The sequence below is a fragment of the Mustela nivalis genome, assembly GCF_964662115.1.
Source record: "Mustela nivalis genome assembly, chromosome: 16".
Lineage (NCBI taxonomy): Eukaryota > Metazoa > Chordata > Mammalia > Carnivora > Mustelidae > Mustela > Mustela nivalis.
This window is the reverse complement of record NC_139035.1, coordinates 4,861,787-4,887,625: the sequence shown is the minus strand read 5'-3', so window position 1 is coordinate 4,887,625 and position 25,839 is coordinate 4,861,787. Positions and strand designations below refer to the sequence as shown.

The window sequence follows — 25,839 nt, the reverse complement described above, 5'->3', positions numbered from 1 at the left end:
AGGTTGAGAGTGATTATTGAAAGATACGTTCTTATTGACATCATGTTGCCTGTGAAGTCCTTGTTTCTATAGATTGTCTCTGTGAATTTCTGTTCTATGTCACTCTTGGGTTCTTTCTTCTTTTATAGAGCCCCCCTTAATAATTCTTTTAGTGCTGGCTTGGTGGTCACATAATCTTTTAAACCTTGCTGGTCTTGGAAGCTCTTTATCTGTCCATTCATTCTGAATGTCAGCCTTGCTGGATCAAGTATTCTTGGCCTCATGTTCTTCCCATTTCATGCCCTGAATATCTCTTGCCAGCCCTTGCAGGCTTGCCAGGTTTCTATGGACAGGTCTGACGTTATTCTGATGGTCCTCTCTCTGTACATAAGGAATCTCTTCTCCTAGCTGTCTCTAAGACCTCTTGTCTGAAACTGTGATTCATGAATTTCACAATTAAGTGTCTGGATGTCTTTACAGACTTGTTGATCTTGGAGTGTATCCTCTAGGACATGAACACTTAGTCCATTCCTCAGATTAGGGAAATTTTCATCCAGAATTTGTTCAACTATATCTTCTAGTCTTATCTCTTTCACCACCCTGTCAGGGATCCTGATAATTTTGATGTTGATATGTTTCATGGAGTCATTTATTTCCCCAATTCTGTTTTCATGGCTTCTAAGATGTTTGTTCCAAGCCTCCTCCTGATCCTTTTTCTCTATCACTTTGCCTCCAGATCACTAATTCTGTCTTCTGCCTTGGTTACCCTAGCTGTTAGAGTATTTAGATTAGATTGGATCTCACTGATAGCATTTTTTACTTCTGCCAGGTGGGCTCTCAGTTCCGCCCTTAGAGATTCTATGTTGTTACTAATGGTTTTCTCCAACCTATCCATTGCCTGGATAATTGTTACCCTGAATTACCTTTCTGACATACTGTCTATATCCATATCCAATAGTTCTGAGGGAGAGGGCACAGTCTCTGAATTTTTCCTCTGTTAGGCATTCCTCCTCCTAGTCATTTGGTGAGAGGTGGTTGAGGGGATATATAGCTGAATATATCAACTGTGATCCAGGCAAGGTGCACCCTGGAAAGTTTTGGAGCAATTGGAAGTCACCACCAAAACGAAAGAAGAGAAAAAGTGAGTGAGCGAGAGAGAAGCAAAGAGAAAACCCAGCCAAAATGAGCCCCCAAAGTAAAATTTTAAGGTAAATAAACAAAAACGAAGAAACAAAAAGACTGACAAAAGTAAATGACAAGGAAAAAAAGAACCCAGCCGAAATGCATCCCAAGAACAAGATTTATATAATACCAGAACAAAAACAAATACACTGTAACACTGAAAAAGATGGGAGGGGGGTTCTAAATCCTCAATATGGGGGAGAAAGGTTATTTTGGTTCTTTCTAGGTGTATCTTCATATCTTTTTAAAGGATTCAATTTTCCAGAGATAAAGGAAGATTAAAACTGGTTTACATGCAGGGGAGGGGTAGTATTGAATAGGGAAAAAGGATTACTTTGAAGCTTATATCTATATGTATATTAAAAAAATAAAAACAAAAACACAGGTATATGTATGAAAAAGTTCAAGTTAAAAGGTTATTATGGAATATGTTGTATTAAACCTCTAGTTGTAACGGTAAGTAGCTTAAAAAAAACAAAAGAACAAGAATCGTGAGAATGAATTAAAAAAAAAAAGAATAAAAGTTGTATCTATGAAATATGAAGGTTTTAGGGCCGTGCTGTGAGCGTAATATATTGTCCCCAGATGTTGGGGCTTTACAGTTTTAATGGGACCCTGTGGTTATTGTCCTTGTTCTTCTGGCTTGCCTTCTGGGGAGGGGCCTGCTGCATTGTTCTGTTAATCTTGCTTGCGTTGAGTCGCCCTGCAGGTTATCAAGGGGCTGGGCTTTGTGGAAACTGGTTTTTCAGGCTTTTGTTCTCTGGAGGTTTTTGTTCTTTGGCAGCTTTTTGTGAAAGCAAACTGCACCCAGACCTTAGCTTCAGAGAGAGGCTGCTCCCCTCTGGGTGGTCCAGATTCTCCCTCTGCAAACTCCGCAGAACACTGCCACCTCCCACAGGTGGTGCACACCCCCAGCCACCTTCCCAGTGGTTGTGCGAGGCTCCCGCTTGTCTCTGCACCCCCGCGCCACTAAAACCATGAGCAATATTGGTCCAGGGAGCCCGCTTCTGGTGGCTGCCTTGGCCAGGACTGCTGTCTGGATTCCAGGCCCATGCAGGGTGTGCTCAGACCCTGCGGCCGAGCAGGTCACAGAAGGCGGCTCCAAGGGATCCCAACCAGAGATCGCACCGGGTTCTCTCAGGCACAGGCTGGTCAGCCGGTCACAGAAGGCTGCTAGAGACTATGGGCTGGTGCCCTCTAGTCCTCTGGTCCTTGACACTGTGGGCTGGTGCCACACCAGGCTCACTCAGATGGAGATGGGAGTGCATCCAGCCGAGCGGTGGTGCAAGCAGTGGAAAGATGGGAGCTCGGGGACCGCAGACTGGAGGCTCCACCACACTCTCTCTGGCATGGGTGGTTGCCGGAGGTGGCTGTCCGACTATGGGCTTAGCCCTGTGCCCATGACTGCCCGATTCCACCAGTTGCCCCTTAAAGATCTTTTGCTCTTTGTGAGTGCTTTTAACCAGACTCCAAGTTACTGCCGGTCCTCAACCGCAGGGCACTTTCTTATTGGGGTATTACTTTGCAGTGGGTCACTTCTGGTGGCTCCCTCCCCCGCCTTCTGTTGATTCTCCGATATCAGTCTGAGCGTTCCCACTCTGGGTTACCTCTCCACTGGTGTCTTCTGCTGCTATAGAGATCTAGAAGTGTATAATCCTACATCTCAGGCTGATTTCATAGGTGTTCAAGAGTTTTCTGGTAGATATTGAGGTCACTTTAGGGGACCACTTGAAACAGGGCCTCCTACTTCTCTGCCATCTTGCCCCTCCTTCTATTATGCTATCCCTTTTATTTCTTTTGTTAGTTTATTTCATTGGCTAGTACCTCCAGTATGAGGTTGCATTGAAATGCTGGGAGAGTATCTTTGCCTCATTTCTAATATCAGGGGCAAAGTTCAGTATTTCCTCACTGAATTATGTTTGCTCTAGGATTTTTGTTGAATATTCTTAATTACATTAAGAATTTCTCTTTTCTTTGGTTTTTAGAAATTTTAAAAAGGTATCAATGAGTGTTGAATTTCATCACATGCTTTTAATGGGGGTATTGACATTATCATGCTAGTTTTGAACATTAAACATTGCATTCTGGAGTAAATTCAATTTGTTGATAATGCATTATTTTTTTTTATATGTCTCAATTCAATTTGGTCATATTTTCTTTAGAGTTTTTGAATTGATATTTATGAAAAGATTGGGATTTCTTCTTCTCCCCCTTGTGATAGCCTTACCATGCTTTTGGTAATAAGATTATGTTGGCTTTATAAAATCAGTTGGGAAGTGTTTTTATTTTTTCCAATTCTCTGGGAGAGTTTGAATATGTTAGTATTATCTCTTAAATGTTTGGAAGAATTTATTGGAGTAGGTATATAGGCCTGAAAATGTCGTTGTGGAGGGGTCTTAATTATAGATTCAATTTATTTAAATATATATATATATAGTAATATATATATATATATTACTATTCAGATGTTCTGTTTTATTTTGTTTCAGTGTTGATGTTTTGCATTTTTCTAAAACTTGTCCTTTTTAAACAGCTTTTGAGTATAGTTGACACACAATGTTACATTAGTTTCAGGTGTACAACATAATGATTTGACAAGTTTATGCTGTGCTGCTACCATCTGTCACCATGCAGTACTATTGCAGTATCATTGTCTACATTCCTTATGCTGTGTCTTTTATTCTCGTGACTTATTCAGTCCATAACTGGAAGCCTGTGTCTCCCATTCCCTTCACCCATTTTGCCCATTGCCCGAACTCTCTTCCCTCGGTAACCACCTCTTTGTTATCTGGATTTTCATAGAAGACTTGTCCTTTTCATCCAAATTTTCAAATTCATTGGCATAAGGTTCCTAACATCTTATGATTTTCAAAAATATTTTATTTATTTTTTGACAGTGAGAGAGAGCACAGGCTCGGGGAGGGGCAGAGGGAGAAGGAGAAGCAGACTCTCCACTGAGCAGGAGGCCTGATGTGGGGCTCTATCCCAGGTCCCTATCATGACCTGAGCTGAAGGCAGCTGCTTAACTAAGTCGCCAGGTACCCCTCTGCTTATGATGTGAATGTTTGTAGGATTTGTAGTGCTTTCCATGTTTCATGCTTGATGCTTGTAATTTGTGCCTTGTTTCTTTATTATTTTTGATAAGATTATATAAATTTCATCAAAGTTTTCAAAGAACTAGATTTTGGCTTTGTTGATTTTTCTCTGATATATACTTACATTTTCTCTATTGTACCTTTATTCATATTTGTTGATCTTTGTTTTTATCTTGACTATTTTTTTCTTTTATTTGATATGGGTTTGGTATGCCTTTGTTTTTCTAGCTTTTTGAAATAGATTATGAATCTTTTGTCTTTTTCCTTTGTTACGGATTTAAAGCCAATTTAATCTCAGTAGTGCTTCAGTTGCATCCCCTAAATTTAAGATTCATTGCTTGAGGTTCATTCTTAGGATTATGCTTTACACCAGTGATTTTCAACTTAGGTGATTTTATTGCTGCCACCCCTACCCTCAGGAATGTCTGGCAGTGTCTGGAGACATTTTTGGTAGTCACAGGTTGGGCAGTGGAGCTACTAGCATCTAGTGGGTAGAGGCTAGGGCTGTTGCTAAAAATTCTACAATATACAGGACAACTCCTCACAACAAAGAAGTATCTGTCAATAGTTCTGAAGTTGAGAAACCTTGCGGACTTAGGCCTATTTATTAACCATAAATGTACCCCCTCCCGTAATATCCTCCACATGATTTCTTTCTTTCCTCTTTTTAGGTTCTCATGGTGCTGTCCCTAATCACCCTATACATGTAGCTCTAAATCATGCTCTATAATCTCTATTATATTTTCCTTCATCACATTATGCATGTTCTCATATGATGTAAATATTATATATATATATAAGTATATAAATCCATATATGACCATATATATGTAATATTTATTTCTTTTTGCTTGACTCCTTCACTATCTTCTATTAAGATTTCTATTTTGTTTTTAACTTCCTTTTCCCAAAGTCTAGAACAATCCTGCATGGTGGGATGAGTTAATATTTGTTACATGATTGAATGCATTGTTGCATTGGAATAAGTGTCATTTCCAGTTCAAGGCACTGAAAGTACAATGGTGAATAAAGCAGATGTTGTGTAAGGGGAAATACAAATGTGATAAAGAAAATCCTGAATTTTTCCTGCTGCAAGAAGGGAGACTCGTCTTCTCCCTTTCCTTAGCGTGTTTACTTAAAGAAAACTGTAATTTTGAGTTCTTTCTCTGCGCTTTTGAGATGTTTATAAATCTTTTTAAAAGTTAAATAAGCCTCTAGCCAGTTTTGTAACCTACAAATACTTTTCAAAGACTTGGCAGCCATCCTTTTGAAATGTGACCAAGGAAGAGAGCACCTCTATTTCCCAGTCTCTGGGAGTGCGTGGGAGCCCAACTTTGGTAGGTGTGTGACTCCCCATTACTAATCTATCTCTTGTCATAAGTAAATAAGAAATTTGTTACCTTTTTTTTCTTTTGTTTTTAAATATTTTATTTATTTATTTGACAAAGAGAGACACAGCAGAAGAGGGAACAAAGCAGGGGGAGTGGGATCAAAGGGCTCCATACTCCAACAGTGTCTCTCTCTCTGACCCCCAAATTTCTCCTATAACAGATGTGACTGAAATTTCATCTATCATGTAAATATTCAGTATTGGAAAATACACTTGCAGCTCTCCAGACAGAAGTGTTCCAGTGAGAGATTGCACCAAAGTTTTGAACAGGTGTCTTTATTTCCATAGAAGGCTTTGCCAATGATTTGTTGAAGACATATCAGAGATTGCAATAAATCCTAAGTGAATGTTGAAAATTCATATACAACTTTCCAGATTATTTTTTTGTGAGTAAGCTGGATATAAAGTAATTCATTTGATATTCACCCTCTTCCTTCCTGTCTTCTCACAATACATTTGGTCTCCAGATGTTGAAATGAGGAACTTTTTTCCTGGAAAATGAAAGTGTCGGGGGGGCTGGCATATAGAAGAGACCAAAGCATGTCTCAGAATGAAGCTAATGTACATCTAAACCCCTGGGACCTCTGACATAACCTTGCCACAGGCTGAACTTGGGACGGAGAAAGAGGAGGCCCAATGATTCTGTTAAAGCACCAAGAAGTTCAAGGGATCATTGTAGAAATTTTCTCATATTTTATCCTATTACATTTTTCTTGACAACCTTGCCAAGTAGGTTTTTTCCTCTTTCTCTCTCTTTTTTGCAAACGAAGAGAGTCAAGCTGAGGGATTAAAGGAGTTTTCTAAGGGCCCCAGACGTTTTGGTGTAAAGCGAGAACTCCGGACTGTTTGACTTAGAAGCCCTTGTGCTGTCCCATATATCATACTGCCAACCCAAGGAGTTCAAAGTCTGCATGTCCTGCTATGCAGTCAGACCCTAAGTGTTACTTCAGAACAAAGGTGCTGTGTATGGCCTTGCTTCTTTAGGATTTCATGCCTGTGTGCCATTGAAGACTGGGGTCGTGAATATCTAGCTATTCAAATGGATGAATGAATTAAACCTGTCCATGCTAAAACCTTTTCCAAAGGAGCTCCTCTTTTAATAATTTCTATTTCTCTTAAGCCTGCTAGTTATTAGAACCTAAGAGATCCTTTGAGAAACTTTTTCTCCTTGGCCACTGTAACATTCACTGAATCATCAGACACGTCATTCTACTTCCGCGGTGTCTCCAACACCGTCTTGTCCTTTTTAGTCCCCTTGCCACCACCTTCATTTCAGCCAGCCTCGAGGCGTGTGCACTTCCATTTACTGTCTGTCTTACTCCGTCTCATCCATATATCCATCCATCCCTCTGTCTGTCCATCATCCATCCTTTCATTTCGTCAACATTTTGTGAGTACTTACTCAAGATACAATCAACAGGTTATCACAATATGGTATGATAAATGCTTAAGAAGATGTTGTTTAGGGTGCTATGAGAACACAGAAAGGGGACACTCTTACCCAATTCAGGGAGAGAGACTCAGAAAAGGCTTCTTGGAGGATCTGTCAATCTGAGCTGAGCCTCAAAAAGTCAGTTGAGTTAGAAAGGTGAAGGGTCTAGAGAGGGCAGAGTAAGAACCACAGAGTCCCTCCCCTGCCGCCTCACTCTTCCTTTTCTCTTGTTTCAATCTTCCTCCGTCGCAGTTTGCAATACCTGCATACTATATAGTTTACATGCCATACTGCTTCCCAGAATTATCCAGTGATAATCCCTGACACCCCAATAGAAGCCAGATGGATCACAGCGGCTGCCCAGGCTACTGCGGTATGGCTCCTGTTGGCCCTCTGACCTCTCTTCTCTCCACTTTTCTCCTTAGTCACCCTGCGTCAGCCACACTGGGCTCCTTGTTGTTTCTTGACTGCATCGGGCTGCTCCTGCCTGGGAGCCTCCACCCGTTCTTCCCTTCCTCTGTGTGCAGCGGCCTCACACAGGTCGGCATGACTAACTCCCTCCGCTCCCGCAGGACTTACTCGCACTATTACAACACAGGGCTTCCCTGATTATTCCATTTGTAATTAAATCCACTTGCCTTCCCACCAGAGCTCTCTATCCCCTAATCCCCCTCTTTTTAAAGTAGGCTCCACGCCCCGTGTGGAACCCAATACAGGGCTTGAACTCAGGACCCTGAGGTAGAAACCTGGGCTGAGATCAAGAGTCAGGTGCTGAATTCACTGAGCCATCCAGGCATCCCTCCATCACCCTTTTTTGCTTCGAAACTATCAGCTTGATCATACCATGCATTTATATGTTTATTTCATTTATTGCCCAAAGAATGTAAGCTTCATGGGAACAGGGCTTTTTGACTCTTTTAAAGTCAATTCTGTTTTCACTGCCTAGATGAGTCCATAGAAAATCTTTTTTGGGGGGGGGGCAGGAACAGTATACTACGTTGATGGCATATAGCAACGTAGGGCTCTTCAACCCCCCCGCCCCTTCAGGGGCTCTGGGACAGAAACTGTGGAAGTTGCGAGATTGTCAGTGTGCTGGGAGATGTGGTGGAGCAAGGACTGTCCGGCAGCCGAGGGCCTGTCTTCCTTTTGCTATTGCTGGGGCTGGTGGTCCAGGGGGCTCTTACTCCTTGGAGGTCATGTGGACCGTAAAGTCTGCCATCTAGTTGCTGTGGCCAAATTCACTGTCACACCAGGAAATATATTTGACAAAGTGGTCACTGAGAGCAATGCCAGCCCCAGCATCGAAGGTGGGAGTGGTTGTCACTGTTAAAGTCATGGGAGGCAACCTGGTCCCCAGTGTACCCCAGGCTGCCCTTTGGGGGTCCCTCTGACGACTGCTCCACTACCTTCTTAATGTCATCTTGTTTGGCAGCCTTCTCCAGGTGGCAGGTCAGTGCCGCACTGCTGGAGTTGAGGATTCAGTAGTGTGGCACCACCTTCCTCAGACTCTTGCTAGGTGCTGATGTTGCTAAAGGGAAGGAAACATTTCATTTTGTGTGGTGGTGGTAATGACTGACTTTCCCTCTCTCTCCCAGATGATGTTTTCAGCCTTTTACCACCACCAAAGGGTCACTTCTGTATTTCTCAGCAGGGCTTTTTCCCTTTGACTAACACATGGGATTCTTGCACAGAGCTACGGATTTCTTGGTTGTTGGTCACTGTCACAGTATAGATACTAGGAGGTGGAGGAAGGGGATGTTGGAGTTTTCAATTAAAGGCCTCTGTTTCCTTGGTGTGTAGGAGGCTGGGCCATCTGGCGAGAGAAGGTGGAGACAGGGTAGAGATGATGAAATTTGGAACTGTCACCCATCAGATTGGGAAATGTGACTAATGACAGAAAACACAGGGATCCTGAATACAATGACATGTTTGGAGAATACACAATATCCTTGCAAGATGTCTGATGTCGATTTTTTTTGCGTAATACATCAGTGCTGCTGATTCTTTAGAAGGAATTCTTTAGGGGGAATTCTGATTCCTCAAGGAGGAAGAATGAATTGAACTCAAATTCTCATTGTTAGAAAAGTAACAAGCACAAAGTAATAATGCGCTGTGATTTTCCTGTGGGAATCCTGTTGTCCTCAAAGAATAGGAACTGCTGTAGCCCACAAGGCAGGCTAATCCTTAACACTTACCAAGTGATCAGACATCCAGCAGATATATGGGGGAGAGAATAAGAACCCTGGGCCTTTTGGAAGGCAAACCTTGTGGTCATTTCCTAATCCTGGAGAGATTAATACCGAAGCTGAGATTTACCAAGGGTTCCTTATGGGCGCTATATGAATACTGGGTAGACCCTCCTGAAGGAACATCTGCACTTGGTGGTCCCCTCCCTCTGGTGGTAGAAGAGGTTCCTTCCTTCATCAGTCTTCTCTGAACTTCAACAGTGGGATTTATTTTTGAGACCAGAAACTTGGATTTAGTACAATTTCTGGGAGTGTGCTATGATCGTACTTAAGACAGGCCAGAATAGGAATCTAAGAAGTCAGGTCAGGGAAGGAGCAGGAGTTTTAGAGGGAATCTTGGAGCCACTGAGACTTCCAGGAGGGGTCAGGGGACATCGATAGGATCCAGGACCTTTGGGATTTGGGGGCAGGAAGTTTTTAGGGCACTTTCTGCAATGGAATATGGAGAAATTTCATGGCAAAGGGGCACATTGAAGCCAAAAGCAACAGAAAAGGAAGGAAAGAAAACATTTATGAGGCATTTACTATGTACCTGGGATTTGTCTAATGCTTATCATATGTCAGCAGTGCATATCAACTATATCTTTTTAAATTTTTTTCAGTGTTCCAAGATTCATTGTTTATGCACCACACCCAGTGCTCCATGCAATCTGTGCCCTCCTTAATACCTACCACTAGGCTCACCCAACTCCCCACCCTCTCCCCTCCAAAACTCTGTTTGTCTCTCAGAGTCCACACAGTTTCTCATGCTTCATTACCCCCTCCGATTCCCCCAACTCCTCCTCTCCTTCTCCCAATTGCCCACATGTTATTCCTTCTGCTCCACAATAAGTGAAACCCTGTGATAATCAACTCTCTCTGTTTGACGTATTTCACTCAGCATAATCTCCTCCAGTCCCGTCCATGTTGATACAAAAGTTGGGTATTCGTCCTTTCTGATGGAGGCATCATACTCCATCGTATATATGGACCACATCCTCTTTACCCATTCATCCACTGAAGGGCATCTTGGCTCTTTCCACAGTTTAGTGATTGTGGCCATTGCTGCTATGAACATTGGGGTACAAATGGCCCTTCTTTTCACATCTGTATCTTTGGGGCAAATACCCAGTAGTGCAATTGCAGGGTCATAGGGTAGCTCTATTTTTAATTTCCTTAAGAAATATCAATTATATTTTGCAACAGTTCTACGAAACTATTGTAATGTCTCCCTTCTGTAAGTGGCAAAACTAAGGCCTGGAAAGTGAAGCCACTTGCTTAGGGGCACAAACTAACAAGTGGCCAAGCTGAGTTTTAATCCTTAGTCTTCTGACTCCATATCCAGAGCCCTGAGAAGGAGATTGTGGCTGCTGTTATGCCTGAGTTTTCGCGTCTGAGAGACCACCAAGGAGCCAAGCACTGATGCAATCACATGAGGGTTTATTCAGCAAGCTTAAGCTTGGGCCCAAGTATACTCAACACAGTGGAGTAGGGACTTGGACCCCGAACCAGGTTACAGTCAGAATTTTTAAAGGCAGAGTTGGGGTGGACTCGGTGGAGGGTGAGGACAAAGGGGGTTATGGATGATGTGAGTTTCTAAGGAATTTTGGAAGCGAGGTCTCCAGGACCTTGAGGGGCTAGCTGTTGTCTGGGGGAAAAGGTTATTCATTACCAATAATAAAAATCTTCTTGTGAGACCTTTTAGATGTGTATCAGTGGGTCATATGCTTGGGAATGATCGCTGACACTCTCTTGGAGGTTTACAGATAAAGTTTCACATTTCTCCTATCAAGTGTCCTTGTTAGTGAGATTTAGGTTTAGAAGAAATTTAACTTTATTTACATTTCCTTCTGCCTCAGCCTCCTTCAGTTTTATGGTGGGGAAGGCGACATTAGGGCTTAAGGAACTGAGTTGTCTCTTGAAATTGGGCTATTGAGAAGATAGCTTCTTTTTTTTTTTTTTTTTAAGATTTTTATTTATTTATCTGAGAGACCGTGAGAGAGAGCATGAGAGGCGAGAAGGTCAGAGGGAGAAGCAGACTCCCCATGGAGCTGGGAGCCCGATGCGGGACTCAATCCCGGGACTCCGGGACTGTGACCCGAGCCAAAGGCGATTGCTCAACCAACTGAGCCACCCAGGTGCCCGAGAAGATAGCTTCTTTGTTGTACATCACTAGGACATTTGTAAACTGAGTGAGACTCCTGCCTTGCAGGATTGTGATCTCTGCAAGTTAACTATTTGTTTTTCTTTTAGGGCAGCCAGGGGTGCCTGAGGGATGTCACACATACTACCAAGGGGAGAGGAGCGGGTGGAGAGGGGGTGCAAGGTGCCAGCTTTTGCTTTGCCAAGATGGCTGTACTTAGGTCAGGGCTAGACTCGAGGTGGGTACAGCCTTGTTTTTCTTGGCCTCCACAGCTGCCAAGCCAGCAGGTGACAAGACTTTAGTCATATTTTAGCAAGAGGCCTATGCTATGCACACTTGTTAAATGTCTGCTGCTGAATAAATGCAAAGCTTTCCTGCCTTTTGTGTAGTTTCTGGATTCTACACATCGTTCTCTGTCTGCTCGGTCTCCTTTCGGAGAGCATTGGTCCAGCTGCTCTTCTCCCCTGCTGGGATCCCCGTTGCTCCATGTAGCTGAGAAGGAAGGGTCTTTCTCCTGTTGTCAGGCTGTGCAGCACTAACACCCTTGGTAACTCTCTACTAGCAAAGCTGGGCAATGGAGGAAAGGGGAAAGGGAAGAAATGGAGAGTCTACTTACCTATCCCCGCCCCCGACTCCAGATCCCTTTCTCAGACCATGGGTAGGGGTGGGGAGAAGGCTCCAGAGAAACAAATCATTCTGTGTCAGTGTCCTCATTTGTTAAATGAAAAATACAGTTTTCTTTTTTATTTTTTAAAGATCATGTTAATTAATTGATTAAGTTTTTACTTATTTATTTGAGAAATAGACTGTGTACACACACACACACACACAAGCAGCAGGGGAGGAGCAAAGGGGGAGAGAGAATCTTTTTTTTTTTTTTTTGGTGTTCCAAGTGTCATTGTTTATGCACCACACCCAGTGCTCCATGCAATCCGTGCCCTCCTCAATACCCACCACCAGGCTTACCCAACCGCCGTCCTCCTCCCCTCCAGAACTCTTAGTTTGTTTCTGAGTCCACAGTCTGTCATGGTTCATCACCCCCTCTGATTTCCCCCAGTTCACTTTTCCTTTCCTTCTCCTAAGGTCCTACGTGTTATTCCTTATGTTCCACAAGTAAGTGAAACCATATGATAACTGACTCTCTCTGCTTGACTTATTTCACTCAGCAGAATCTCCTCCAGTCCTCTCCATGTTGAAACAAATGTTGGGTATTCATCCTTTCTGATAGCTGTGTAATATTCCATTGTATATATGGACCACATCTATCCATTCGTCTGTTGAAGGGCATCTGGCTCTTTCCACAGTTTGGCAATTGTGGCCATTGCTGCTATGAACATTGGGGTACAGATGGCCCTTATTTTCACTACATCTGTATCTTTGGGGTAAATACCCAGTAGTGCAATTGCAGGGTCATAGGGAAGCTCTATTTTTAATTTTGTGAGGAATCTCCACACTGTTTTCCAAAGTGACTGCACCAACTTACATTCCCACCAACAGTGTAAGAGGGTTCCCCTTTCTCCACATCTTCTCCAACACTTGTTGCTGACTGTCTTGTTAATTTTGGCCATTCTAACTGGTATAAGGTGGTAACTCAATGTGGTTTTGATTTGAATTTCCCTGGTAGCTAATGATGATGGACCATTTTTTCATGTGTCTGTTGGCCATTTGTCTCAATGGGTAGGTTGTGAGTTTTTCCCCATTGAGAATGATATTCACTCTGTGTTTTTCACAGATAGATTTTATGAATTTGAGGAATATTCCCTTTATCCCTATACTTTGAAGAGTTTTAATCAGGAGCGGCTGCTGTATCCTGTCAAATGCTTTTTCTGCATCAGTTGAGAGGATCATGTGGTTCTTCTCTCTTCTCTTATTGATTTGTTCTATCACATTGGTTGATTTGTGAATGTTGAACCACCCTTGCATCCCAAGGATAAATCCCACCTGGTCATGGTGGGTAATCTTTTTAATGTACTGTTGGAGCCTATTAGCTAGGAATTTGTTGAGAATCTTGGCATCCATATTCTTCAGGGATATTGCTCTGAAATTGTCCTTTTTGATGGGGTCTCTGCCTAGATCAGGGTAATTCTAGCTTCATAGAAAGAGTCTTGAAGTTTTCCTTCTATTTTTTGAAATAGCTTTGGGAGAATAGCCATTATTTCTTCGTTGAATGTTTGATAGAGTTCCCCAGGGAATCCATCAGGTCCTGGGCTCTTGTTTTGGGGGAGGTTTTGAATCACTGCTTCAATCTCATTACTAGAGATTGGTCTATTCAGGTTGTCAATTTCTTCCTGTTTCAGTCTTGGAAGTTTATAGGATTCCAGGAATGCATCCATTTCTTCTAGGTTGCTTAACTTATCGGCATGTGACTGTTAATAATTTCAGATGATTGTTTCTATTTTCTTGGTGTGAGTCGTGATCTCTCCCCTTTCATTCATCATTTTATTAATTTGAGTCCCCTCTTTTCTTTTGGATTAGTTTGGCCAGTGGTTTATCTTACTGACTCAAAGAACTAGCTTCTAGTTTCGTTGACGTGTTCTACTATATCTCTACTTTCTAACTCTTTGATCTTGCTCTCATCTTGATTATTTCCCTTCTTGTGCATGGGGTTGGCTTAATTTGTTGTTGATTTTCCAGTTCTTTAAGGTGTAAAGAGAGTTGGTGTATTCAGGATTTTTCAGGTTTTTTTGAGTGAGGCTTGGATGGCTATGTTTTTCCCCCTTAGGACCACCTATGCCATATCCCATAGGTTTTAGACTGATGTGTCTTTATTCTCATTTCATGAATTAAGTTCTTCTTGGATTTCCTGGTTGATCCAAACATTCTTGAGCAGGATGGTCTTTAGCTTCCAAGTGTTTGAATTCCTTCCAAACTTTTTCTTGTGGTTGAGTTCCACTTTAAAAGCATTGTGGTCTGATGGGTGCTTGGGTGGCTCAGTGGTTTAAGCCTCTGCCTTCAGTTCAGGTCATGATCTCAGGGTCCTGGGATCAAGCCCCACATCGGGCTCTCTGCTCGACGGGGAGCCTGCTTCCCCCTCTCTCTCTGCCTGCCTTCTGCCTACTTGTGATCTCTCTCTGTCTATCAAATAAATAGATAAAAATCTTTAAAAAAAAAAAAGCATTGCGATCTGAGAATATGCAGGGATTAGTGTCAGTCTTTTGGTACTGGTTGAGCCCCTTTTATGACCCAGTATGTGGTCTATTCTGGAGAAAGTTCCATGTGTGCTTGAAAAGAATGAGTATTCTGTTGTTTCTGGGTGGAATGTTCTGTGTATATTTATGAGGTCCATCTGGTCCAATGTGTCCTTCAGAGCTCTTGTTTCTGTGTTGATTTTCTGCTTGGGAGATCTCTCTGTTGCTGAGAGTGGCATGTTATGGTCCCCTACAATCAGTTTATTCTTATCAAGATGAGTCTTTATTTTGATTAACACTTAGCTTATGTAGTTGGCACCTCCCATGTTGGGGACATAAGTATTTATAATCTTCTTGATGGATAGACCCTTTAAGAATGATGTAGTGTCCTTCTGTACCTCTGACTACAGTCTTTAGCTTAAAATCTAATTTATCTGATACGAGAATCACTATCCCATCTTTCTTGTGAGGCCCGTTGGCATGAAAGATGGTTCTCCATCCCTTCACTTTCAGTCTGGATGTATCTTTAGGTTCAAAATGCATCTCTTGTAGGCAGCATACGGACGGGTCCTGTCATTTTATCCCATCTGCAACCCTGTGCCATTTTGTGGGAGCATTTAGGCCATTCAAGTTGAGAGTGATTATTGAAAGATACATTTTTACTGACATCATGTTGCCTGTGAAATCCTTGTTTCTATAGATTGTCTCTGTGAATTTCTGTTCTATGTCACTCTTGTGTTCTTTCTTCTTTTATAAAACCTCCCTTAGTATTTCTTGTAGTGCCAGCTTGATGGTCACATACTTCTTTAAACCTTGTTCTTCTCGGAAGCTCTTTATCTGTCCATCTATTCTGAATGTCAGCCTTGCTGGATAAAGTATTCATGGCCTCATGTTCTTCCCATTTAGTGCCCTGAATATCTCTTGCCCGCCCTGTCTGGCTTGCCAGGTTTCTGTAGACAGGTCTTAACATTATTCTGATGGTTCTCCTTCTGTCCATAAGGAATATCTCCCCCACCCCCCGCCAGCTGCCCTAAGCCATCTTCTCTGAACATGTGGTTCATGTATTTCACATGTATCTCCTATGTTTCACAATACTGTACCTGGAGGTCTTTCTGGAGACCTTTGTTGATCTTGAGGGGGTGTCCCCTCTGCCTCTAGGACACAAACACTTGTTCCATTCCCCTGATGAGCTTTTCTTGAGCTGTGGCCCAATCTCTTCAGTGTCCCTTTATGAACTGCTGAGGGCTATAGGCTCCTGAAAGCAAACTTCTTCCCCATTAAATTGTTTAACCTTTTTTTGGAAAGATCACACTCAGCTGCTCACATGGGCCATCCTTAGTGCTGCGTCTACACTCTGTTCCATTAGGCAAGATATTGCAGAGACACAGAACCAATAGGATATACATATGTATTGTAAGGATTGACTCACATGATTCTGGTGGCTGAGAAGTACCAAGATCTGCAGTCAGCAAGGAGAGAACTAGGAGAAGCAATGGTGTGGTTCTAGTTCAAAAGCCAGCAGTCCCAAGACCCAGGATGCATCCTGGTTTCATCTGAAGTCTGTGGGCAAGGAAAGATAAGGCAGTCAAGAAGGAGGAATTCTACTCATGGGACGATTCGTCTTTTTGTTCTACTCGGGCTTTCAGCTGATTGAATGAAGCCCACCTATATTGGGGCCGGCAATGTTTTACTTAGTGTACCCACTCAAATCTGAATTTTATCCAAAACTCCCTCATAGACACACCAGAATAATGTGTGATTAACTGTCTGGGCAACCCATGGTCCAGTCAAGTTACACGTAAAATTAACCATCCTATATCTTTGCCCTCCTTCTTTTTACCTCTTATGCCCTGAAGACCTTTCCATTCTTCTGATCAATATCCATATCCCACCCACTCCATGATGTCACATGTAATTTTGAAGGATTCTTCACTGGTTATTTGTGGCAATCTATCTGCAAGATTCTAAATTTCTAGATGAGGATGACAAGGATTTTATTTATTAAAACAAGAGATATAGGAATCTGTTATATTTTCTGTCTCTTCCTTAATGGCACATAAGTGGACACTCAGTAAATACTGTTTTCTGATAACTTCGATCCCAGGAAAGCAGCTAGGGAGGGTGAGTGTTAGTAAGCTTGGGATGGACAAGGGGATCTCAGGCCTTCCCTTAACCCTCTGCATGTCCTCACCCTGGGGCTTTGGACTAAGGCAGAAGAGCAAGAGCTGCTTTGCTTCTTCACTCTTGCTGGGTGAGAAGGGCTGGACCTGAGAGGTTCCCTTTAAGGTCACAGTCATCCTGGCATACCCAGGAGATTTGCCCGTTTCCAAACCCTAGGGCAGACTTTCTCAACTTCAGCACTATTAGTATTGAGGCCAAAAGACACTTCTTTGATGTGAGGGACTGCCCTGTGTATTGTAAGATGTTTAGCCATGTCCTTAGCCTTGATCTGTTAGATGCCAGGTAGTACCTGCACCCCAAGTTGGGACAATTAGAAATGTCTCCAGATATTGGCAAATGCACCCTGGGGAACAGAAGCATTTGAGAACCACTGATTCTGGGTTTTTTTTTTTTTTTTTTTTACAAAGGAGAGTCACCTATGTGATCACATCTGTGAATCAGGAAGGAACTTGTTCTATTATCTATTTTACACAGCTGGTCAAGTGGCAGGAAAAGAAAGAACTCGTATCTTCTAACTTTCAGACTACAGCTCTTTCTCTTATATCTCTCCAATGGCTCAGTAAAAAGACCACTAGGAATGAAGGATTAGAAGAGAGAGTGGATTGACCCCACCCTGAAGGAGATATCAGTTTTGAGCTGAAGAATGAAAATCCTTATTGAATTACAAGTCTTGATGAAGGGATATCAGTAGCTACATTGCTATTTTCAGACTCTGCTTCTTAATTGTATTTGGTGACCTTTCAGTTTGCCCTTTTGAAAGGGAAGACATTTAGATTTCCTTTCTTAGTGGCTAGTCTTATTTTGACTGCTAATATCTCCAAAACTTCCAAACCTTTGAAGGGGAGAGTTAAGGTCCTAATAAAACTTGTTCACTTCCTCTTGAAGATGCGTCACTGTGATAACCTTGTGTGTGCGGCCTTGACGGTGGTGGTTTCCAAGAAAACCAAAATACAATACTGCCCTTCAAAACAAAAGTTTGCACCAATTGTTACTGAGACTAGATCAGAAAACTAGAAGTACTAAAAATAAGCATCTGAAAGGCACACAGTTTCTGAGACTATATTAATTATTTTGCTGTGTTTTAAAAAAAGAAAATGTAGTGTCTTTTTAAATTGGCATATAAAACTAAAGACCTAAAGTTTGCTAAGTATGGGTACACTTGAACTTAAGATTTTAATTACATTCTTCACCTTTGAAATATAATTCAACTATGCTTAGGTATCTAAGACTTTAAGTTCATTGTATTGGAAGCATGTTATAATCAGTGATAATCATTATTATTCAGTGAGAGCTTACTTTTTGCTGCCATTGTTCCAAGATTCAGTTTTATAGGGAGGCAGTGTGTGTTAAAATGCCTTTGCCTATTCTAGACGTTTGACCTTATGTAAATTATGCAGCCTCTTTGAGTCTAGGCTTCCTTCTTTGTAAAATGAGGCAATAATATCAACTCCTGTATTTGGATCAACGATATCAACTTTTGTGCAGACTAAATGAAAAAAAAAGTGCAAAAGCTTAATTAATATTAAATTAGTATTTAATGTTGATAATTATCAACATTGCATAAAATTATATACTATGCTATTGATAGTGTTAATTATTAATGTTACATAGAAACATTGATATGAAGTGAAAATCATGTGAAAGAAGAATTAACACTAGTATTAATTATAATTAATAATTTTGTGTATGCTGAGTTAGTTCTAAACAGTTAAGAACATTTTTTTTTTTTAAAGATTTTATTTATTTGAGGGGTGCTTGGGTGGCTCAGTGGGTTAAAAGCCTCTGCCTTTGGCTTGGGTCATGATCCCAGGGTCCTGGGATCGGTTCCCGCATTGGGTGCTCTGCTCAGCAGGGAGCCTGCTTCCTCCTCTCTCTCTGCCTGCTTGTGATCTCGGTCTGTCAAATAAATAAAGTCTTTAAAAAATAGATTTTATTTCTTTGAGAGTGAGAGTGTATGAGTCGGGGAAGGGCAGAGGAAGAGAGAAAAACAGACTCTCTGCCGAGCAGGGAACCCAGTGTGGGACTCCACTGCAAGACCCTGGGATCATAACCTGAGCCAAAGTTATGAACATTCCTGATCAACAAGGTGGGTTGGTGTTTTGGGGTTTCCATAGTTTTCTCCAAGTTTGGTTTATTTATTTTTTGTATTTTTATTTTGAAATTGCTAGTGTTACTCATTTAGGAAAGTTCCTAAATGAACTTCTTGGACAGGGGCCAATCTAGATATGAAATAAGTGTCATTAAAAAGATGGTAAATGGAATTTGCATCACTGGTTACACTTATTTTGGGAAAGTGATCTGGATTGCATGTGATGATGGCATTTTTGAGCAAGTACACAACTAAATTTTAAGTCTGGGATAAATAAAATGTTCCTATCTGCTTGCTTTCTCTTCCTTGCTCTTCCTTGCTCCTCTTCCTTCCTTCCTTCCTTCCCTCTTCCTTTCCTTTCCTTTCTTTCTCCCTCTCTCCTTACTTCTTTCTTTCTTTCTTGACTCAAATGTCTCATGGTCAAACATATGTTTGAAATACCTTTTTTTTTTTTAAGATTTTATTTGACAGAGAGAGACACGGTGAGAGAGGGAACACGAGTGGGGGAGGGATAAGCAGGCCTCCTGCTGAGCAGGGAGCCTGATGCCAGGACTCTGGGATCATGACCTGAGAGGAAGACAGACACTTAACAACTGGGCTACCCAGGCACACTTTGAAATTTCTTAGTAGTAACACAGAATGCTGTTTCCAGACAACAGGTCCTAGGGTACTGCCTGGCATTGTTCTCAATACTTGCTTCTTGAACTGAACAAGTTGCTTAGATTATATTAAATTTGTTACAACTGTGAAGATTATTTTTCAGTTGTCATATGAAGGGGAAAAAAAAAATCCCTCAAAGTCCTACTATGATAGAGTTTCATTTAACCTGTATCATGTTCTGATTTTTTTTTTTGCATTTTGTACTTTGTTATGATATCTTCCTTTATTTTCATTCTGCTTTTTAAAAATGGTACAGCATAGGCATTTATATTTTTTTCAAGCATAATTTTAGGATGCATAATAGTTAATTGTTTACCTATTATAGCTGAATCTAAAACACAAATGGAAATGCAAAAAATGCAAAGAAAAGTTGACAAGCTTGAACAAAGATTAGATTTGAGGGACTTTAATTGCTAGATATTGAGACTTATTAATAACTCTATAGTAACTAAGAAAATAACAAGTAGATATATGGAAACAGATCCTCATATAGTCATCTGATTTAGGAAAAGTGCTACTACAGTGACATGAAGAAATGATGATTTTTTGCATAAATGGTCCTGGAGCCATTAAACACGCAGTTTTTTAAAAAAGCAACTTGACCCTCTACATCATGTTCTGTTTATCTATTATTGCATAATAAATACCCCAAACTGTGGTGGCTTAAACCAACAGTCATTTTACTATATCTCAATTCTGTGTGCCAGGAGTTCAGGTAGGATTCATTTGGGTAATTCTTCTGCTCTGTGTGGTGTTGATTCATCTGATGGATGGTGGTGGTCTGGAGAGTCCATGGTGATTTTACTTACCTGTCTGATCCCTTAGTGGGAATGGTTGGAAATATAGGCTAAGCTGGCACTATTAATTAAAACATGTATTTGTCATCTCCAGAAGGGGTGGTCTCAAATAGTTGGGCCTATAACATGGCAGCTCAAAGTTTCCTGAGTGTTCCATGAGGCCAAGATGAAAGCTATAAGGCTTTTTCATGACTAGCCTCGGAAGTCTCAGAATGACATGTATGCCACATTCTATTGGTTATGCAAGTCACTAAGGCTAGCCCAGATTCACAGGGGTGGCATTTAGACTTGGCCTCTCAAGGAGTTCAGCAAAGAATATGGGCCATTTTTATCATTCTAGATGGATCATAGACCTGAAGGAGAAATATGAAACAAGGCTTTTAGAAAAAGACATGGAAGAAAAATCTTCATGACCTTAGGAATAGAATTAAAATACAAACTACATATAATGTATCCAGAGTATAATAGAACTGTTCAATCAATAAGACAGCTAATTCCATAAAAAAATTAGTTAAAAGTAAATAAATACTACACAAAGAGGATATATAAATGGCCAATAAGAATATGAAAATGTTCTCAACTTCATTAATTATCAGGTAAATGCAAATTGAAATTACAAATCCAGGGATGCCTGGGTGGCTCAGTGGGTTAAGTGTCTGACTTGATTTCAGCTTGGGTCAATATCTCAGGGTTATGGGATCAAGGCCAGTGTGGGGCTCCACACTCAGTGGGGAGTCTGCCTGAAATTTTCTCCTCCTTCTCCTGCCCTTCCCCGACTCTCTGTCAAATCAATAAATAAATCTTAAAAATAAAACAAAACAAAACAAAGGACCACAAACCCACCTACCAGAATGACTAAAATGAAAAGGATTGACAATTCTAAGTGTTAGCAAAGATGTGGAGCAGTTAGAATTCTAATACACTGCTGACGGAATTGTCACTTGATGCATCTGCTTTTAAAAAATGAACATATGGATATCCCATGACCTAGAAAATCTACTCCTAGAGATATAATAAATATATGAATAATAATAAATGCAGGGGTGCCTGGGTGACTCAGTCAATTAAGTGTCTGACTCTTGACCTCAGCTAAAGTCTTGACCTTAGGGTTGTGAATTCAAACCCTGTGTTGGGCTCCATATTGGGCATGGAGCCTACTTAAAAATGAAATGCATATGCTCACCCCAAAAGTGAACAATGTTCATAGTTTATGAGGTGTACTAAAAATGATCTCAGATTGGGAAAACAACCCAGATGTCCTTCAACAGTAGAATGACAAATTAATTGTATATTAATACACTTTTTATTATAATACTAATTAAAGTGGAACAAATTATAAATACTATATGACAAGGTAGATGAACATTATAGATGTAATCACGAGCAAAAGAAGCTAGGAACAAAAAGGGATATACTGTAAAATGCCATTATATGAAGCTCAATAAAGGCAAAATTAAATGGTAATAAGTCAGAATAGTGATACTGTTTGGAGGTATATTGACTGGGAGGGAAATGTATGAGGTGGTAAATTATTCTATATTGTGATCTGTTGGTGAGTACTCATATGTTGAACTATGCAATTAAATTTGTGCCCTTTTCTGTACATACATTATAACAAAAGATAAAGTTCAAGTAAAAGCAATGCTTAACTTAAATAAAGCAAGACTCTGGGCAAGATGGCAGAGAAGTAGGAGACCCTGTTTCAACTGGTCTCCTGAATTGAGCTAAAATATCTACCAGAACCCTCAGCACCCATGAAATCAGCCTGAAATGTCAGATTATCCACTTTTGGATCTCTGCAGGGGCAGAAGATCATCGTGGAGAGGTAAAGCAGAGTGGGAGCCCTGGGACTGATATCAGAGGGTAAACAGAAGGGGGAGGGAGCCACCAGAAATGACCCACTGCAAAGTAACACCCCAATACAAAGTGCCCTATGCTTGGGGACCGGCATTAACTTGGAGTCTGGTTAAAAGAACACAAAAAGAACAAAGGATTTTAAGGAGGAATGGGTGGAATTGGGCAGCCACAGGCATGGACCAAAGCACACGGTCCCAGCGTGGTCATGCTGGGGCTCCCCCATGTCACCATGTCTGAGAGAGCCCAGTGGGGCCTCCAGTCAGTGGTCCCTGAGCCCACAGCTTTCCGCTGCTTGCATCACCACTGGGGCTGCACACACCCCTGCTGCACCCCAGAAAGCTCAGCACGGTCTCCTGCTGGAGGTCCCTGGACCCACAGCATTCCGTGACCTGCGCCGCAGCCCATTCTGACCGCACCCAGCATGGGAATGCACTTTAGACAGCAGTCCTGGCAGCGGCAACCACTGGAATTCGGCTCGCCCAGACCAATATCACTCGCAGCTTTAGAGGCATGGGGGTGCAGAAACAAGCAGGGGCCTCGCGTGACCACTGAGATGGTGGCTGGGAGTGCACAGCACTTGTGGGAGGTGCAGTGTTCAGCAGAGATTGCAGAGGAGGGAGTCTCTGTGTGTTCTCTGGACCACCTAGAGGGGAGCAGATGGAGGCTTCTTTCTGAGGCAGAAGTCTGGGTGCAGAGAGTTTACTTGGCACTAATCCTCTGAAAAGCCGCAAAAAGCTGCCAAAGAACAAAAATCGCCAGAAAACAGAAGTCTGAAAAACCAGTTTCCACACAGCCTAGCCACACAAGCCTAGCCTTGACAGGGGGCAGGGTGACTCAGCCCAAGCAAGACTGACTGAAAAACAACGCGGGAGGCCACTGCCCCAGAAGACAAGCCAAAAGAACAAGAGGACAATAACCACAGGGTCCCCATAAAACTAAAACCCCAATATCAGGAGAAAACAATATACTAAGGCCCTGGTATTACCCCAAACTCTGTATATTTCACAGATACAACTCTTTTCTTTTTAAAAATTTTTTCATGATTCTTCTTTCTTTAACCTACTTACCATTAAAATTAGATGCTTAATACAACATATTACATAATAACTTTTTAACTTGAACTTTTTCATACATATATCTATGTTTTATTCTTTTCTTTTTTTTTATACATCTATAGATATAAACTTCAAGGTAATACTTTCCCCCTATTCAATACTACCACTATATATAAAATATATAAACCAGTTTTAATTTCCCTATATCTCTGGAAAGTGAATCCTTCACTGAAGATAATAAGATGTACCCAGGAAGAACTGAAATAAACTTCCTTGCCCACATTGGAGGTTTATAACCACCTTCCCATCTTATCCTTCTGTTATTGTTTCTGTGTTTTGGTTTTGTTTTTGTACTATATAAATTTTATTCTTGGGGTTCATTTTGGCTGGGATTTTTTCTTTTTTTCCCCCAAAACTTATGGGATACAGCAAAGGCGGTCCTAAGAGGGAAAAACATAGCCATCCAAGCCTCACTCAAAAAAACCCTGAAAAATCCTGAATACACCAACTCTCTTTACACCTTAAAGAACTGGAAAATCAACAACAAATTAAGCCAACCCCATGCACAAGAAGGGAAATAATCAAGATGAGAGCAAGATCAAAGAGTTAGAAAGTAGAGATATAGTAGAACACGTCAACGAAACTAGAAGCTGGTTCTTTGAATCAGTAAGACAGATAAACCACTGGCCAAACTAATCCAAAAGAAAAGAGAGGACTCAAATTAATAAAATGATGAATGAAAGGGGAGAGATCACGACTCACACCAAGAAAATAGAAACAATCATCTGAAATTATTATCAACAGTCACATGCCGATAAGTTAAGCAACCTAGAAGAAATGGATGCATTCCTGGAATCCTATAAACTTCCAGGACTGAAACAGGAAGAAATTGACAACCTGAATAGACCAATCTCTAGTAATGAGATTGAAGCAGTGATTCAAAACCTCCCCCAAAACAAGAGCCCAGGACCTGATGGATTCCCTGGGGAACTCTACCAAACATTCAACGAAGAAATAATGGCTATTCTCCTGAAGCTATTTCAAAAAATAGAAGGAAAACTTCAAGACTCTTTCTATGAAGCTAGAATTACCCTGATCTAGGCAGAGACCCCATCAAAAAGGACAATTTCAGAGCAATATCCCTGAAGAATATGGATGCCAAGATTCTCAACAAATTCCTAGCTAATTAGGCTCCAACAGTACATTAAAAAGATTACCCACCATGACCAGGTGGGATTTATCCTTGGGATGCAAGGGTGGTTCAACATTCACAAATCAACCAATGTGATAGAACAAATCAATAAGAGAAGAGAGAAGAACCACATGGTCCTCTCAACTGATGCAGAAAAAGCATTTGACAAGATACAACAGCCGCTCCTGATTAAAACTCTTCAAAGTATAGGGATAGAGGGAACATTCCTCAACTTCATAAAATATATCTATGAAAAACACAAAGCAAATATCATTCTCAATGAGAAAAAGCTAACAGCCTTCCCTTTGAGGTCAGGAACACAATAAGGATGATCACTCTCACCACTGTTCAACATAGTACTAGAAGTCCTAGCAACAGCAATCAGAAAACAACAAGAAATAAAAGGTATTCAGATTGGCAAAGAAGAAGTCAAACTCTCTCTCTTCACAGATGGCATGATAGTTTATGGAAAACCCAAAAGACTCTACTACCAAACTACTAGAACTCATACAGCAATTCAGTAATGTGATAAGATACAAAATGAATGCACAGAAATCTGTTGCTTTCCTATACACTAACAATGAAAATATAGAAAGGGAAATTAGAGAATCGATTCCATTTACTATGGCACGAAGAACCATAAGATACCTTGCAATAAACCTAACCAAAGAGGTAAAGGATCTGTACTTGAGGAACTACAGAACACTCATGAAAGAAATTGAAGACACAAAAAGATGGAAGAGCATTCCATGCTCATGGATCTGAAGAATAAACATTGTTAAAATGCCCATACTGCCCAGAGCAATCTATACTTTCAGTGCCATCCCAGTCAAAATTCCACTGGCATTTTTCAAAGTGCTGGAATAAACAATCCTAAAATTTGTATGGAACCAGAAAAGATCCTGAATTGCCAAGGAAATGTTGAAAAAGAAAAAAATCTGGGGGCATCACGTTGCCTGATTTCAAGCTCTATTACAAAGCTGTAATCACTAACACAGCATGGTACTGGCACCAAAGGAGACACGTAGTTCAAGGGAACAGAATAGAAAACCCAGATATGGATCCTCAACTCTATGGTCAACTAGTCTTCAACAAAGCAGGAAAAAATATCCAGTGGAAAAAAGCCTCTTCAATAAATGGTGCTAGGAAAATTGGACAGCTATGTATAGAAGCATGAAAGTTGACCATTCTCTTACACCTTACACAAAAATGGACTCAAAATGAACGAAAGATCTCCACGTGAGGCAGGAATCTATCAAAATCCTAGAGGAGAACATGGACAGTAACTCCTTCAACATTGGCTACAGCAACTTCTTTCAAGACACGTCTCCAAAGTCAAAGGAAACAAAAGCAAAAATGAACTTTTGGGACTTGATCAAGAACAAAAGCTTCTGCACAGCAAAGAAAACAGTCAACAAAACAAAGAGGCAAACC

General features: G+C 41.1%; 2 long non-coding RNA genes across 2 annotated transcripts in view; one reads left to right on the top strand and one right to left on the bottom strand.

Moving 5' to 3' along the window:
• The window catches only part of LOC309849854, a 112,668-nt gene that overhangs the window by 57,107 nt on the left and 29,722 nt on the right, over positions 1–25,839 (top strand). The window lies entirely within an intron of this gene.
• The window catches only part of LOC309849853, a 524,627-nt gene continuing 514,558 nt past the window's right edge, over positions 15,771–25,839 (bottom strand). Inside the window, exon 4 of the long non-coding RNA XR_014303952.1 lies at positions 15,771–16,134. This is a non-coding gene — a long non-coding RNA (uncharacterized lncRNA). The remainder of the gene's footprint in view (positions 16,135–25,839) is intronic.